This window comes from Dromiciops gliroides, chromosome 2, assembly GCF_019393635.1.
Source record: "Dromiciops gliroides isolate mDroGli1 chromosome 2, mDroGli1.pri, whole genome shotgun sequence".
NCBI lineage: Eukaryota > Metazoa > Chordata > Mammalia > Microbiotheria > Microbiotheriidae > Dromiciops > Dromiciops gliroides.
Window position 1 is genome coordinate 59,004,192 of NC_057862.1, and position 16,149 is coordinate 59,020,340.

General features: G+C 41.2%; 1 non-coding gene across 1 annotated transcript; it reads right to left on the reverse strand.

Moving 5' to 3' along the window:
• Positions 1–3,898: 3,898 nt before the first annotated feature.
• LOC122744972 lies at positions 3,899–4,001 on the reverse strand. The gene has a single exon (XR_006355294.1). It is a non-coding gene; the product is annotated as a U6 spliceosomal RNA (small nuclear RNA).
• Positions 4,002–16,149: the final 12,148 nt, after the last annotated feature.

The following is a 16,149-nucleotide window of genomic DNA, read 5'->3' on the forward strand; positions in this document are numbered from 1 at the left end:
GTTGTGGAGGTCCTTGACCATCAGGCAGAGGACAATGAACCTTAGTCAGTAGGCAAAAAGGAGCCATGGATGACTTTTGAGCAGAGGAATGGTATGACTAGACCTAAGAATAAGTGTCATAGGATCTCATATTTAGAACCATAAGGGACCTTAGAGACTATCCAGTATTGCTCTCTTGTTTTATGGGGAGAAACTAAGTTTCGAAGAGGGAAAATGACTTGCCTCAGGACATACAAGTCATAACTGGCAGAACTTAGAAATGAATCCATATCCTCTGGTTTCAGATCCACTCCTCTTCCTCTCTTTATTACATGACTTCCTAGATTGTTCTGGTAACTGTATGAAAGATGGTTCATAGAGAAGAAAAATTGGATCTAGAGAAGACCTGTTAGGGGATTGTTGCTAAACCCCAGGTGGAACATAATGAAAGCCTGTGTCATGGTAGTATCTGTGGGAATAGAGGCAAGGGGATGAATTCAAGAGATGCTGCTTAAGGTGGAATTGATAGACTTTGATAATTGATTGGATACTAGAAGAGAGAGAGAGAGGGAAGATTCCTTCAAACCTTAAAGCACTATCTAAATGCTAGCGATTATTGTTATTATTATTATTATTATTATTACTTGCTATTTTCGGTTTGTGGCACTATCATTCACTTTGTCTCTATATTCATAATCGGAAAAGAAAGAAAGGAAATAAGAAGCTAGTATGTGTCAGATAGAGTGCTAATCATTTTACCAAAGTTGTCTCATTTGATCCTCATAAACCTGTGAGGTAGGTGTTATTATTATTATTATTATTATTCCCTTTTTACAAATGAGAAAACTGAAGCTGAGAGAGGTTGTGATTTACCCAGGGTGACACAGCTAACATGTGTCTGAGGGAGGATTTGAACTCAGTCCTTCTTGACTCTAAGTCTAGTACTCTATCCATTGTGCCACCTAGCTGTCGGTGAGGTGGGGGGGGGCAGAATTTAAGGAGAAAGATAAGCTCAACATGAGATATTTGGGACATTAAAGTGGTAGGACATTAAAGACAGCTTCAATGGTAGACACTCAGACATCATGTCAGTTTGGAGTTCAGAAGAGAGGTCAGGATTATAGATACAAATTGGGGAGTCATTGATGTACAGGCAGTAGTTGAAACTGTGAGTCTAAAGGAGATTTCCTAAGGAAGGAGAAGATGGCCAAGCATAGTAGGTTGCAGGAATGGTGACATGAAGAATCTGGAAAGAAGATGATGAACAAATTTTGAAGACTGAAGGAGAGGTTAGAATGAGGAGAAGCAGGAAAGTATGATATCCTAAGTCATGAGAGACAGTGCTCATCAGTGTTAAATGCTGGAGACATATCACAGAAGATGATTTGCAAAAAGACTGTTGACTATAACAATTAGGTTATTGGAAAACATTGAGAATCTGGGGTAGGGGGTGTTGTAGAAGTCTTATTGGAATGGGTGGTGAGAGAGTGGAGGCATTGGGTGTAGACAACTTTTTAAGTAAATTTATCAGAAAAATAGAAAATGGGATGGTGGCTGGAAAGACTAAAATAATCAAGGAAAAACTTGAAAACTTTTTTTTTTAACTTTAGGGTTGCTGTTATTAAAATGTGTTTGTGAAGGATCCAGTGGAAAGGGAAGAGAGAAGGGGGTGGTGTAGAGGATGAATGATCTGTGATTAATCAAAAGGTAAACTCCTAGGAAATAAAGAAGGGAATGAGATCAGTGGCACAAATGGAGGGGTTATATATCAGATTGCTTTCTTATTTGGGGAGGGGGAAGGAAAGGAAGGGAGGGAGAAAAAAATTGAAATTCAAAATCTTATAAAAACAACTATTAATGGCCTCGGACACTTGACACTTACTAGCCGTGTGACCCTGGGCAAGTCACTTAACCCTCATTGCCCTGCAAAAAAACAAAACAAAATAAAAAAAACAAATGTTGAAAACTATCTTTACAAGCAATTGGAGGGGGCAGATAGGTAGCACAGTGGATAAAGCACCGGGCTTGGATTTAGGAGGACCTAAATTCAAATCCAGCCTCAGAAACTTGACACTTCCTATCTGTGTGATGCTGGACAAGTCACTTAATCCTCATTGCCCTACAAAACAAACACAAAACCAAAACAAACAAATTAACAAAAACAAGTAATTGGAAAGTAATAAAATACTTTTAAGATAAAAAAAAACCAATGGGGGCAGCTAGGTGGCACCTGAGTTCAAACCCAACCTCAGATACTTGACACTTACTAGCTGTGTGACCCTGGCCAAGTCACTAAACCCTTATTACCCTCCCCCCCCCACACACAAAATAAAATAGATCAGTAAATATTAGGGGAAGGTTGAAGTGTGGAATGTGGAAGATAAAGAAATTTAGCCTTGTTTTTTTTCCTGTAAAATAGGGCACAATGTAATTTGTTGAGAAGAAAAAGGGAAGGGTCTAAGAGGAAAAGACATAAGGTACTGCTGGAAAAAAGAAATTTGGAACAAGTGCTATTGAGATCCTGATAGTCAAGTAGAGAATATTAAAAGGATTTGTAGCAATGAGGGCCATGATGAGGTTGAATAACATACTTTTGTAGTGGACCCTGTCAGCACAGTTGTATGACTTAATCCAGTAGCAAGGAACTGGGATGGACAAAGCAAGTGGTAGGGGTGACCCAAGATAGAATAAAGTCAAAGTGTGAACTATGATTTGATAATGAAGTAAAGGAAGACAGTGTACAGTTGCTCAACTGTTTAATCTAGTTGAAATGATTAATCATAGGGTCAAAACTGAAAAGAAGAAAAGGTACTTGAGGATGCAATAAATCAGTTTGAAAATTAAAATCTTGATTTTACTGGTGTCCATGGGCAGTAAATGTTCATGGAGTTGGCCATGAGCGCTGATTAAACTTTGGGTAAATAACCCCAATTTCCCAATGATCCCAGACCAACTCCTTTCCCCCAGCCAGGAAGAACAGCACCTTCAGCTTAGAAGTTGAGTTTCTTGGACTCTATGTATAGTCTCTCTTGAAGAAAGCATTGACTTACAGAATCTCCACTGGAAACAAAGCCAAGTGCCATTCAGTTTTCACACAGGAAGTGTTATTTGTGATGCCCTATGCACCCAGCACTGACTTGCCTTCTCTTTCCAAAGGGTAATTGGTTACAATGATTTTCAGGGCACAAGGCTTTGTGACACTCTGATGTTCTGAAGGACTCACCACTTGACACTTCCACCCTTACTGAATTGTTGTAGCCACTACCATCTTTATCACAAAAATGACCACTTTCAGTATCAAACAGGCTTAACACAGAGCCAGAAGAGATGACTATACATGTGGGATAGTTTCTCAGGATCATAGATTCAGAGAGGAAAGGATTATTTGAGGTAATTTAATCTAACATAATCATTTGGCAGTTGAGTAAATGGATGTCCAGAGAGGTGATTTTCTCAATATTACACAGAGGGAGAAGCCAGGATTTGAACCCAGGCCATTTGACTTTACATTCATCATTTTTTTTCTGTCGAACCATGATGCTTCACTTTCGGGGTTACTGAGAAGGCTACCTTCTGTCCTTCACTCCCCTCACTCACCTCATTCCTAGGGGATAAAGCCTTTCCTTCCATCTCTGGAGATCAGGAGGACCATGCAAACCACCCCTGAGAAAGGAAATTCAGTGATTTAAATCCACTGTTATGGATCTGAGATCACGTAAATATGGACAGTCTTCCCAGCAGACCAAATGATAACCCATCCACACCTGCTTGCCCTGGATGCTCTCGTCCCAGTTCTCCCATTGACCTAACAGAGGAAGGGTCCACCCAGCAGGCTAGAAGCTGTCCATCTATCCTTCCCCCTTGCCATATGACTTGCTTATATTTCTTCCCAGCCATACTTTAAAAAATACTTTAATTAAAAAATGCAGAATGCTTCATGAATTTGAGTGTTATCTTTGCACAGGGTCCATGCTAATTTTCTTTTTATTATTCCAATTTCAGTATATTTTCTGCTGAAGCAAGCACCGGGTCATACATTTTTCTGATGACATTCTCTATACTGTTTCTCCCAGTCAATTATTTATGGTATGGGGCAATCTTCTCATGCCTACCATGTTCCTCTCCCTTTGGGTGATTATTCAATCCCTAAGTACATTGTATGAAGCACTGTCCTAGGTACTAGGAAACAAATGTCTAAAACATTAGAATAAATGTATCAAATGATCCCTACTCAGAGGAGTTTTTACTCTACTGGGGAAGACACATTTATATGAAATATATGTAGCACAAATATGAAGTGAATAAATTCAAATATACACAAAATAGTTAAATTCAAGGTAGCTGGGGAGGGAGAACACTAGCAGTTTGGGAGGGATCAGGAGAGGCTGCATACAGAAGCTGGTGCTTGAGCTGTTTCTTTCTTTTGTTTTTGTTTTTTTGTAGGCAATGGGGGTTAAGTGACTTGTCCAGGGTCACACAGCTAGTAAGTGTCAAATGTCTGAGGCCAAATTTGAACTCAGGTCCTCCTGAATCCAGGGCTGATGCTTTAACCACTGCGCCATCTAGCTGCCCCCTTGAGCTGTTTCTTAAAGAAAGAGAGGGACTCCAAGAGGTAGGAATAGGAAGGGTGTATATTCCAGATGGGGGATGGTCAAGAGGGAATGGAGACAGGAGATGGAAGATCATATGTGAAAAACAGAGAGAGATAATTTGGCTGGATTGCCGAGTATGGGTGGGGAGTAATATCAAATGAAACTGGAAAGATGGGTTGGGGCTAGGTTATGGAGAGCCTTAAAAGCCAAACATAGGAATACAAACATGATGTGTCCCAAATTTTAATATCGTTTTAAGTTTAAATAGTTTAAAATTGCACTTAAATTTTTGGGACAGCAAATATTTGATCGTAAAAAAGTAACTACATTGGTTTTTATTTTGTTTTGTTTTTATCCTAGGAAGCCATTGGAGTTGAGTTGGAGAATCACATGTTTATAGTTATGCTTAAGGGAAAATGTGGCAGCTAGGTGGTATAGTGGACAGAGCATTGGGCTTGGAATCAGGCCAACTCATCTTCATGGGTTCAAATCCAACTTCAGATACTTACTTGTTGTGTGACCCTGGGCAAGTCACTTAATCCTGTTTGTCTCAGTTTCCTCATCTGTAAAATGAGCTGGAGAAGGAAATGGCAAATCACTTCAGTATCTTTGCTGAATGGAGTTACAAAGAGTCAGACACAACTGAAAAATAAGCATAAGGAAAATGACTTTAGCAGTGGTGTGTAGGATGGACTGCAGTGTGGTAAGAGGGCAGAAAGAAGAATTGGGAGGCTGTTGAAATCATCTAATGCAAAGGTTGATGAGAGCCTGGACCAAGGTGCTAGCTATGTGTGGGGAGAGAAAGAATTGGATGCAAGATGTGTTGTGAAAGTAGAAATGTTAAGAATTGAAAAGTAATTGGATATGTGGGGAGAGGGAGAAAGAAGCATCAAGGATAACACTGAAATTAAGGATAACATTGAAGTCACAGTCTTGGGGGATTGGAAATATAGTGGTACCTTCAACAGAAAGAGGGAAGTTTGGAAGAGGTGAGTGTCTGGGCTAGGGGTGGGGAAAGAGCAAGTTTATTCTTTTTTTTTTTTTTTTTTTTTTTTTTTTTAGTGAGGCAATTGGGGTTAAGTGACTTGCCCAGGGTCACACAGCTAGTAAGTGTTAAGTGTCTGAGGCCGGATTTGAACTCAGGTACTCCTGACTTCAGGGCCGGTGCTCTATCCACTGTGCCACCTAGCTGCCCTGCAAGTTCATTCTTATGTTGAGTTGAAGATATCTTCAGGACAGCCAGTTTGAAATATCTAATAGGCAATTGATGATGTGCATCTGATGCTTAAGGGGAGATTCTGGGGCAAGATGTACAGAGCTTGGAGTCATCCTCATAGAGATGATAGTTAAACCCATGGACTTTTGGTGATCCTTAATTTTGATTCTTTGTTGACTTTAGCCCTCCATGACTCATGACTAGACAATATGCTAGAAAACAAAGACTAAATAAGTCTTTCCTGAGAGCAGGTTTTTGATAGGGGTGTAGTGAGAGAGAGAACAAGGGTCCCTGGCCCCTGAGGGAGTGAGGAATGGGGCACAAACACCACAAAATGGGTGAAGGGAACAAAACACTGGAAGTTTGGGGGAGTTAGAAGATAAATTGCCAACTCTATCATTTTGTTGAAGGCCAGTCCAAGTACTCCATCACCTTAGACAGCTTGATTTTTTTCTGTTTCTTGTCTCTTCACCCTGGCCATAGACTCCCTGAGAACAGGGATCATGTTTTCTTCTGTCTTTCCACTAGCACATAGCACAGGATTGGTTGGGCACATAGTCGATGCTTAATAAAATGGTTCTGCTCCCTCAGTGCACCGATTTGCAAAGGGCTGCCACTGGGCTCCAGTTGGGTCCAGGAAGAAGTATTAATAGCCATAAGTCACCCTTATATAGCATGTTTATTTTATTTCATTTTATTTTGCTCTGGTCCTAGGATTTCATTAGTATGGAAAAAACTCTAGTTGAGGAAAAGTTCCTCCATTAATCCAGATTACAGTCTTAGAGAGTTGACTGAGGTATTGAAGGTTGTGAGACTTGCACAGTCTATTCCAAAGGAAGGACTTGAGCTCACGCCTTCTAGACTCCGAGGTCAACTTTTTAACCCCAAGGTAGTCTGTCTCTGCCTGTTTGCCTGTCTGTTTCTATATCTTACAAAATGCACTATATTTTGGAGTCAAGAACACTCCAAGCCTTCCTGTCTTACCCCAGATATTTACTGGTTATGAGCCTGGATAAGTAAGACTCTCCCTGGACCTCAGTTTCCTTATTGGTAAAATGAAATTAGACTTGATGACCTCTAAGGTCCCTTGCAGCTTTTTAAATCTATGAGCCTAAGAAGCCACTTGAGGATGTAGCCAAGTCAGAACAACCAAAAAATATCTAAATCTTTTGACTTCCTAGCCCAAGTCTCTTTCTATTACAGCATGGCACCTCTCTGAAACAGAGGGGGTGGGGAAGGTGGGGGAAGGGAAAAAACAAAACAAAACAAATCCCTCTGGAGCTTAGCTTGCTTCTCCCAAAGGCCATGTAAGGGATTGTTTTTTATTTCCTGAGCCAGTCCATGGATGCTTCCTCCCCAGTGATGTGGAGTATCTTGAAGTTCCCCAGTGTGAGCTCTGCATTCTGTCTCCCCAGCCAGACACTTCCAAGTTGATTAGTGAGAAGACCCCCAGGCCTGGCCCAGCCTGCTGCTGACACCACCCCAGCTGAGAAGGGCAGCCAAGACTGCTAGCTGTAGTGGGCCCTAAGAGGCCCCATTGAAGCTGGCCTTTACCCATTCCCCTACTCTAAAGGAGGTGGAGATTCACTGGAGCCAAATCGATGCAGGGATTATTAAATAACGAAGTATTTCCATTTGAGACATTGCCTCCAGGGTAGCTTTTCCCTTCACCTCTGACTCTGGCACAGCGACAGTAATCGATACCAGCTCCAAGAGAAAACTTCTCCGTGGGAAAAACAACCCAGTCCTCCCACAAAGAGCTCTTCTTTAATGGAGGGAGGTTGGGGGAGGAGATATAATCTTCCAGGGAGGGAGAATAATGGGAGAAATGCACCTGGGAAAGAGGATGAAGGGAGAAAGGATGGAATATCGAGCAAGACCCCTGAAAGGTGCATTCCTGTAGGTCAGAGGCCTGGTTTTCCCTCTCCTAGACCTCTACCCTGAGAATCTCTCTACTGTTTTCTCTCCATTGTTATCAAATGTTATTTCTATGACCATCTTCCTACATTGATGTTTCCCCTTTAAAAATCCATGAACTTCAGGGAAATAGTATACACCCATGGACACACATTGGCATTTTAGTTCTGACATTTTGTAAGTTGTTTCCCCGTGTGACCTTGGGCAAATCACTTATCTCTGCGGTCTCAATTTTCTTACCTGTAAAATGAGCAGCAGTTAGCCCTTCCAGCTCTCCATCTGAGATCCGTTTGCATCATCATCATCTAGTCCTATCATTCCCTCCCAGTGTCATCCATCAGCCCTGCTCTGGGCTTCATTTCCCTTCTTCCATCCTACTTTGCCCTCCAATATAGATTCCCACTTCTTTGAAGAGACAGCCTGAGGTTAAGGTTAAGTATCAGGACCTGGACTCAAGCCCAGGCCTTCTGACTCCAAGGACTATGTTCTTTCTACCACCCCACACTGCCATTCTAATGAGGAAAACTGCTTAGTGTTTCTCAGCTAGTTAATCGTACTTCAGGGACCTGAACACGGATCTCTTGACTACTAACCCCAAGCTATTTTACCTACTGCTGAATCACAGTGTCTCAGAGATGAAAAGGAGCTCTGGGGCCATTGAGTCTAACCCAGACTCCAAAGGAATCTTCTTTTTTTATTTTTTATTTATTTATTTTTTGTGGGGCAATGGGGTTAAGTGACTTGCCCAGGTTCACACAGCTAGTAAGTGTCAAGTGTCTGAGGCCAGATTTGAACTCAGGTCCTCCTAAATCCAGGGTCAGTGCTTTATCTACTGTGCCACCTAGCTGCCCCCTTGTCATCACTGTCTTTCAGAACAAGAAGAGAGCCAGCATGTTACAGTGGTTAGAGAGCTGGCTCCAATGTCATAAAGATCTAGGTTCAAGTTACACTTCTGACCCCTTCTTACTCTGTGACCCTCCACAGATCACTTAACGTGTTAGAGAACTTTCCACAATTATAAGTTATAGAGAAGGTGCTGACCTATATGGATAGAGAGAGATCCTTAACTTTGGAATTCCCTATACTAATAAAATCACATGTCCAGAAGCTATTCTTACAAATGCAGAAAGTGAGGCAGCTAGGGGGTCAGTAGATAGAGCATCAGCCCTGAAGTCAGGAGGACTTGAGTTCAAATCTGGCTTTCCATACCTACTAGCTGTGTGGCCATGGGCAAGTCACTTAACTCCTACTGCTGCCAAAACAAACAAACAGATGCAGAAACTCAGGTTCACAGGGGTTAAGTGACTTGCTCAGTTTCTGCATCTACAGGAATATGGTCCAAGAGACTTGGGATTTGAATCTAGGTCTTTCAGACTCCAAGTCAAGCTCTCTAGGGCACAGCCTATCCTGTCACAGTTTACCCCAGCTAGGCTGTTTAGGCTTTGCCTTTTCTGTCTCTTACTAAAGCCAAGGCTGACAAAAGAATTATCCCCTGGGATTAATCCCTTACCTTTAAGGGTGCCTTCTTGGGTGAAAGATCTCATAGAATCCTATTTTAAGAGCTGTAAGGGAATTCAGAAGCCATCTAGTCAAGGGATTTATAACCTGGGGTCTGTGAATTTTTTAAAAGTATAATTAAATATTTATATGTGTATAAGATATATCATGAATGTGATTTAATAATAAAATAATTGGTTATCTTTGTAATCTTATGTATTTTATGTTGTACATTTAAAACACATGATTCCGAGAAGGGGTCTATAGGCTTCACTATATACCACCAAAGGGGTGTAGGTTGTAAAGACAGTTAAGAACCCCTGTTCTAGTTCAAAACCTCATTTTATAGATGAGGGTCCAAAGACCCAGGGAAGTTAAATGATTTTGCTCAGTGTGGTAAAGAGAGGTGGGATTTGAACCCAGGTCCTATAATTTCATGGTCATTGTATCACACCAACTTTATAGGTTAATTAACCTGCTTCAGGTTATACAAATACTATGATTTGAACCCAGATTTTTGTGGCTCATTACACCCCACTGAAGGTGGTAGGCCTGCCTTCCCTAGAGGAATATAATCAGTCCTGATTAACTTGGAGGATTTGTCATTCCTCCCTGGCTCCTGACTTCCAGCAGTCTCTGAAGGAAAATGAAGATTTCTATCCACTCCCCCCCCCCCCCCCCCCGTTTGCTAATATCACAAGTTGGGCAGGCTGTGGAGATGGATGGCAGTGGGGACAGAGATATTAGGATTTAATAAGATCAAGAGCTGAAGCCTTCATTCCCTATGCAAACGGTTTCTCTATTTGTATTCCCCAGGACTGGCTGCTAAATGTTTGTGAAGTACAACTTGTCCCAAACAGGCATATGTTTTGCTTTCCACAGCACAATCTTGAAATTCCCTGCAGACTCTCTGTCTGTGTTAGCAAAGTGACTCCTTCCAATTTCTGCTAAAAAAAAAAAATCTTGCAAACAAGGGGGGAAAAAAATCTTCATTCTGAATTTTAAAGTAGGAGTCGACCAGACACCTCTGATACAGATTGGGAAGATATGAGAATGGGGGATGGTGGGGGATGGGGGACACCAAACGCACCAGATAGGATGGAACAGAATGAAATCTGCAGTCTCTCTTTGGAGGCTCACAACTACCAAGGGGATTCACAGACAGTATGAAGCTGTTTTAGACATGACTACATCTGTTTTCATATGTTTCTAATGAAGACAAATTGTTGGGATGTTGACGATTGAAGCATGAAATGTTAGCTGCATGGGTTAAGGACCCACAGTTTCCTTGGTGGAGTTGAGAATGTAGAGTATGTGTGAGTTAATGATGGAAAAAGGGAAACCCTTATGTTGACAAAGGCCAAGACAAGGAAGGAAAGGATGGATACTTCAAGGCTATTATTGTAGTGCATGCTATGGAATTGCTATCCTATCCCTCACTAACACTGGAGGGTGGGTCCCCTGAAAGCAACTACTTCATCCTCTCGGGGTTCTGGGGTAAACCCCGAAGGGCCAGGAGTGTGATTTTTTTGACATTTGTTTTTAAGGTTTTGTTTTGTTTTGATTTTCAGTGGGGCAATGAGGGTTAAGTGACTTGCTCAGGGTCACACAGCTAGTAAGTGTCAAGTGTCTAAGGCCGGATTTGAACTCAGGTCCTCCTGAATACAGGGCGAATGCTTTATCCACTGCGCCACCTAGCTGCCCCCCAGAAGTGATTTTCATGAGCCCATACCAGTGTGCTTCCCTCCATTACAGTTGATAAGAATTAATTAATTAGCCAGACTTTGATAGCTTTTAGAAAGGGGTATTTTACTAAGGTGTTCTACTAAACAGTTGACATAGTATATCTCCCCAAAAAGTTCACACAGTGTCCAGGGAAAAGTAGACTTAGATTTTTAGAGATTACATGTGATGAAAAGGTAACTCATAGCTCTTGGTTGCTAGAAGTCCTTTTTGCCTCTTTATGGGGTGGTTATGATATCCCCATAGCTTTGCTATGGGGCTCCTGGTAGCATTCTGAAACTGTTATTCCCTAGATCCTCCTTTGGTCAAGAGTGATAGGGAAAGAAATAGAAGTTCTCCTTCTGCCTCACCGCCCCCACCCCCACCCCTTTCCTCTAAGTTGCAAGATACTTTAATGCTATTGAAGACTCCTTGGGTGTGATAGGGCATACATTAGTTTAATACTTTTGATTGATTGGCTCAATGGAGATATCTAGGCCTTGTTCACATTTAGCTCCTATCTCTTAATTCAATAGATGTATTCTCACCTGATAAAGGTATCAGGGTTTACCATCTTATTAGTTACTTCAGTAGCAGTGGGATGACTGATTGATTGATTCAAAGTACCCCTATCTTTCCAGCATTATTGTGAAAGATATCCTGCTACAGTAAAAAAGAGTTGAATTTGGAGTCAGAGGCTCTGTATTCAAATCCTCATTTTGCCCAATGTGACCCTGAGTAAATCACTTATCTTTTCTTTGCCTTAGTTTCTTTATGTGTTAAATCAAGGCTTCAGACTAAAAGACTTCTAGGGTCTCTTCCAGCTCTTTGACTATGATGCCGTGATCTAACTCACAGGGATGTTTTGGGGAAAGCAGTTTATAGATTTTGAAACATTCTATAAAGGCAAGCTACTAATGATCATGATTCATAATAATGCTAAATTCAGGTGGATTGGAGAGTGAATGTGGTGGTGGTGGTGGTGGTGGTGGTGGGGATCATGAATTCTATTTTGCTTTGGTTATTTATAGTTTTCACTAAGGTTCCTGGAAAGGGTTTTCAAGATTTAGTGGTTTCCAATTGGGTTATCTTAGACTTAGGGCTAGAAAGGACTGATTATAAAGGTGATTTAGTCCAAGCTTCTTATTTTACCTGAGAGGCAATGGAGGCCCTTAGAGGCAGAGTGACTTGACCAAGATTACATGAGTCATTAAGTGATAGAGTTAGGAATTTTTTTTAATCTTAAAGATAGTTTTTTGGGGGCAGCTAGGTGGCGCAGTGTATAAAGCACCGGCCCTGGATTCAGGAGTCCCTGAGTTCAAATCCGGCCTCAGACACTTACTAGCTGTGTGACCCTGGGCAAGTCACTTAACCCCCATTGCCCTGCAAAAAACCCCAAAACAAAAACAAAAACAAAAAGATTAAATAAAGATAGTTTTTTAATCTGTTTTTTTTTTGGTGGGGCAATAAGGGTTAAGTTACTTGTCTAGGGTCACACAGCTAGTAAGTGTCAAGTGTCTGAGGTCAGATTTGAACTCAGGTCCTCCTGAATCCAGGGTCAGTGCTTTATCCACTGTGCCACCTAGCTGCCCCGAACCCTAACTCTAAACCTAGCATTCTTCCCACTGTATCATTGCTTCAAGGATAAAAGAGGAAATCCTTCACTCAGAATTTAAAGCCTTCAACATTTTGATTCCTACCTATTTTACTTCACATTACTGCCCATTACATCCAAATGGCCAAATGGTAGTTCCCTCTCCATGATTCTTCATTTCCCAACAACATGCTTGTTTACTCCTCTCCTCTTTCTATAAAATTCTTACCTTCCTTCAAAGTACAGGTCAGGGGGGCAGCTAGATGGTACAGTGGATAAAGCACTGGCCCTGGATTCAGGAGGACCTGAGTTCAAATCTGATTTCAGACACTTGACACTTAGTAGCTGTGTGACCCTGGGCAAGTTACTTAACTCTCATTGCCCTGCAAAAAAAACCCCAAAGTACAGGTCAGGTGCCATCTTCTAGAAAGGCCTTTCCCAAATCTCTGCAGGTCTTTCCCACCCACTTCCCACTTAGTTCTTTCTTTCTTTTGAAATTACTTTCTATCATTTTGAATTGACTTTTTTGACTTTTTTTTTTGGTGAGGCAATTGGGATTAAGTGACTTGTCCAAGATCACACAGCTAGTTAAGTGTCAAGTGTCTGAGGTCAGATTTGAACTCAGGTCCTCCTGAATCCAGGGCTGGTGCTTTATCTGCTGTGCCACCTAGCTGTTCCTTGAATTGACTTTTTAATAAATCTTTTCCATTCCCAAGTAGAATATGAACTCCTTGAAGACAGGGGCTTTCCTCTGTTTTCCTTTGTATGCCCATCACTGAGCATAGTCCCTTATACAGTCGGAGCTTGGTGCTTCTTGAAGTAAATTGAACTTAATTGAAAGTTCAGTGCTTGCTCAGGGGAGGCTATTAGGACATTCCTGTGCTTATTGTTTGATGCTCCTTCTGAGCATTGCAATGGGGAAGATCAGCAATATGCAAAGGTGAGCAAGACCTAGTTAGTTCCTGCCCTCAAGATATTTATTCTTCAACAGAAGAGATAGAATGGCACTCAGATAACTATTATACATTATTCATATTCATTCTGTTTTAAGAGAGTAGGAACAAATTAGTCAGAGGAAGCCTGGGAAGAAAGACTATTTCTGATGGGGGCAGGAGGAGGGAGAAGGGAAGACTTCATGGAGAAAGTGCATTTTGAAGGTTGGGCAACATTTTAACAGGCTGAGATTGTGGGGGTAGGGGACATTGCACGCATAGCATTGGCATGAGCAAAGGCACACATCCAGGAAATACGTGCTTGTGGAACAGTGATTATTAGTTCATTTTGTCTGGAACATAGACTATATAGAGTAGTGTGAGATCAGTCTTCCCCACCAACCTCAGTCTTGTTAGGAGAAAAGCTGAAACAAGGTATTTGTGGACCCCAGGCAACATTTGAAAATTGGGTCCTATTGAATTTGGATATTGTCCACTTCCTGCTGGTTACTGTTCCTAGGAGGTCTGGAGTCTTTACCATAATATATGTGCCTTGATAATACAGAATATGTATGTGGGTGGGGCATGAAGAATAGAATTTTATGCTTAAAAAAGTGTGATTTATAAGAAGTCATATTCAAATTTCTCTCTTTACAATCCATATTTAATTTAAGGTCCTAGGTGACTGCCTACATTACCTACTGCTACTCTCAGTTCTGGTTAGAATATGGAATACAAAACTTTTTAAAAAAAGTTTAAAAATTGTTTTAACAATTGGTGAGGGGGCAGCTAGGTAGTGCAGTGGATAAACTCAGGAGGACCTGAGTTCAAATCCAACCTCAGACACTTGACACTTACTACCTGTGTGACCCTGGGCAAGTCACTTCACCCTCATTGCCCCACAACCCCCCCCCCTCAAAAAAAAAACAAACAAACACAAAAATAGTCATGTAATTGGTGATAAACTAAGGTGGGGAAGTTGGGACTTTCTTCCTAGGGCACCACCACAGGGGTAAAAAGAGAACATTTACTCCTTTCTACTGTTCCCATGACTCATTGTATAGGGTTTAATCACTTCTTCTTTACCTGAATCTGAGTGTTCATCCAAATTGTTCTTTTACTATTGTGACCCTTTGCCAAGGCTCTCCTCTCCACCTCTCTGCTCCATCTGCTGCCTCAGCCTGCTCCAACTACTCTTTATATGTCATGCTATGGGGGAAAGGGCTGGTATCTCTGTGAGACAGGCTACCCTCTTTACTCTTAATTGAAACAGACCTTCTTCTATGCCCTCTGCCATGCCACTGAACATTAAGGACCTGCTCTACTTCTTTTATAAGGGATCGCCTCCATCACATGCAATATTAGCATATGTTTTTCAAGGTGGGATTTTAAGGTTTCCTGGCACTCCAGGTGAGATTTCTTCAGGAGACTCACTAATAGTGATTTCCTGGGATTTCCCCCTTCAATATACAACAGAGCTTTTGTTTAAATAATAACAATAGCATCTGATTTTTATATAAAGCATTTATATAGAGAGAAAGAAAGGGAGGGAAGGAGGGATGGAGGGGAGGAGGGGGAGGGAGGGAGAGAGACAGAGAGAGAATGATAATATTTGGATATAGGTTTACAAAGCACTTTACAAAAATTATCATATTTTATTCTCAGAAGATCCATGGGAGGTAGGTACTATTATTATCAACATTTGATAGATGGTGAAACGGAGAGAGCTGTAGGTTAAATGATTTTTCTCAGAGTCACGAAGATAGTAAATATCTGAGGAGGGATTTGTGCTCTAGTCTTCTTGACTCTAGATCCAGTGTTTTATCCACTATACCATCTAGCTATTTCAAGGTGGGATGCCTCTCCACAAATCTTCTCCAATTCAACTGAATTTTCTGCAAGCATCAGAATTAATAATTACAGTTCTGAATTAAATAATCATGGGTTATGGCTAGAGGATCTAAGCCTTGTCTGACACTGCCTCCCTCAGTCTCCTCTCCTCTCTGATTGGAGGGCTACAAAGTGTAGTACCAAATTCCTCCTAATGTCTTCCTTTATAGAGAGCAGAAGATAGACCTTTGCTCACTCCACTCTGCATCTACTGTTCTGTCTGGTCTCAACTCCATAGAACAAGATTCCACCACACTGGATATATCCTAGCATCCCTCTCTTTTCTCCTTCCTCTTGTGTGTCCCCCCTCCATTATATTGTAAGATCCTTGAAGGCAGGGATTGTTTTTTATAATTGTATCTCTAGTTCTTAGCACAGTGACTATCACAGAGTAGGTAATTTAGTAAATGTTTGTTGGATTGGATTGGAAGGGATTATAGAATTTAGAGCTGGAAAGGATTTTAGAGATAGTCAAATCCTTCCCTCTCACTTTATAAATGAAGAAATGGAGCCCTGAAGCTTCTACCCAAGGTCACATAGCAAGTGGTAATGAACTTGTACTTATACTCACACACATATACATATAAACACAAATATGTATGTGCCAATATATATACACATGTATATACACATGTGTATATATACACACACATGTATGTATGCATATATGTCCCATCTCTCTTTCTCTTGACTTCCAGTCTCTTGTTATCAACTGCCTTATGGATACTTTCATGTCATGTGTCAAGGATCCAAATCTCAACATGCCTTCACTATAACTCATCTCTCAAACCCATTCTTCATCCAAATTTC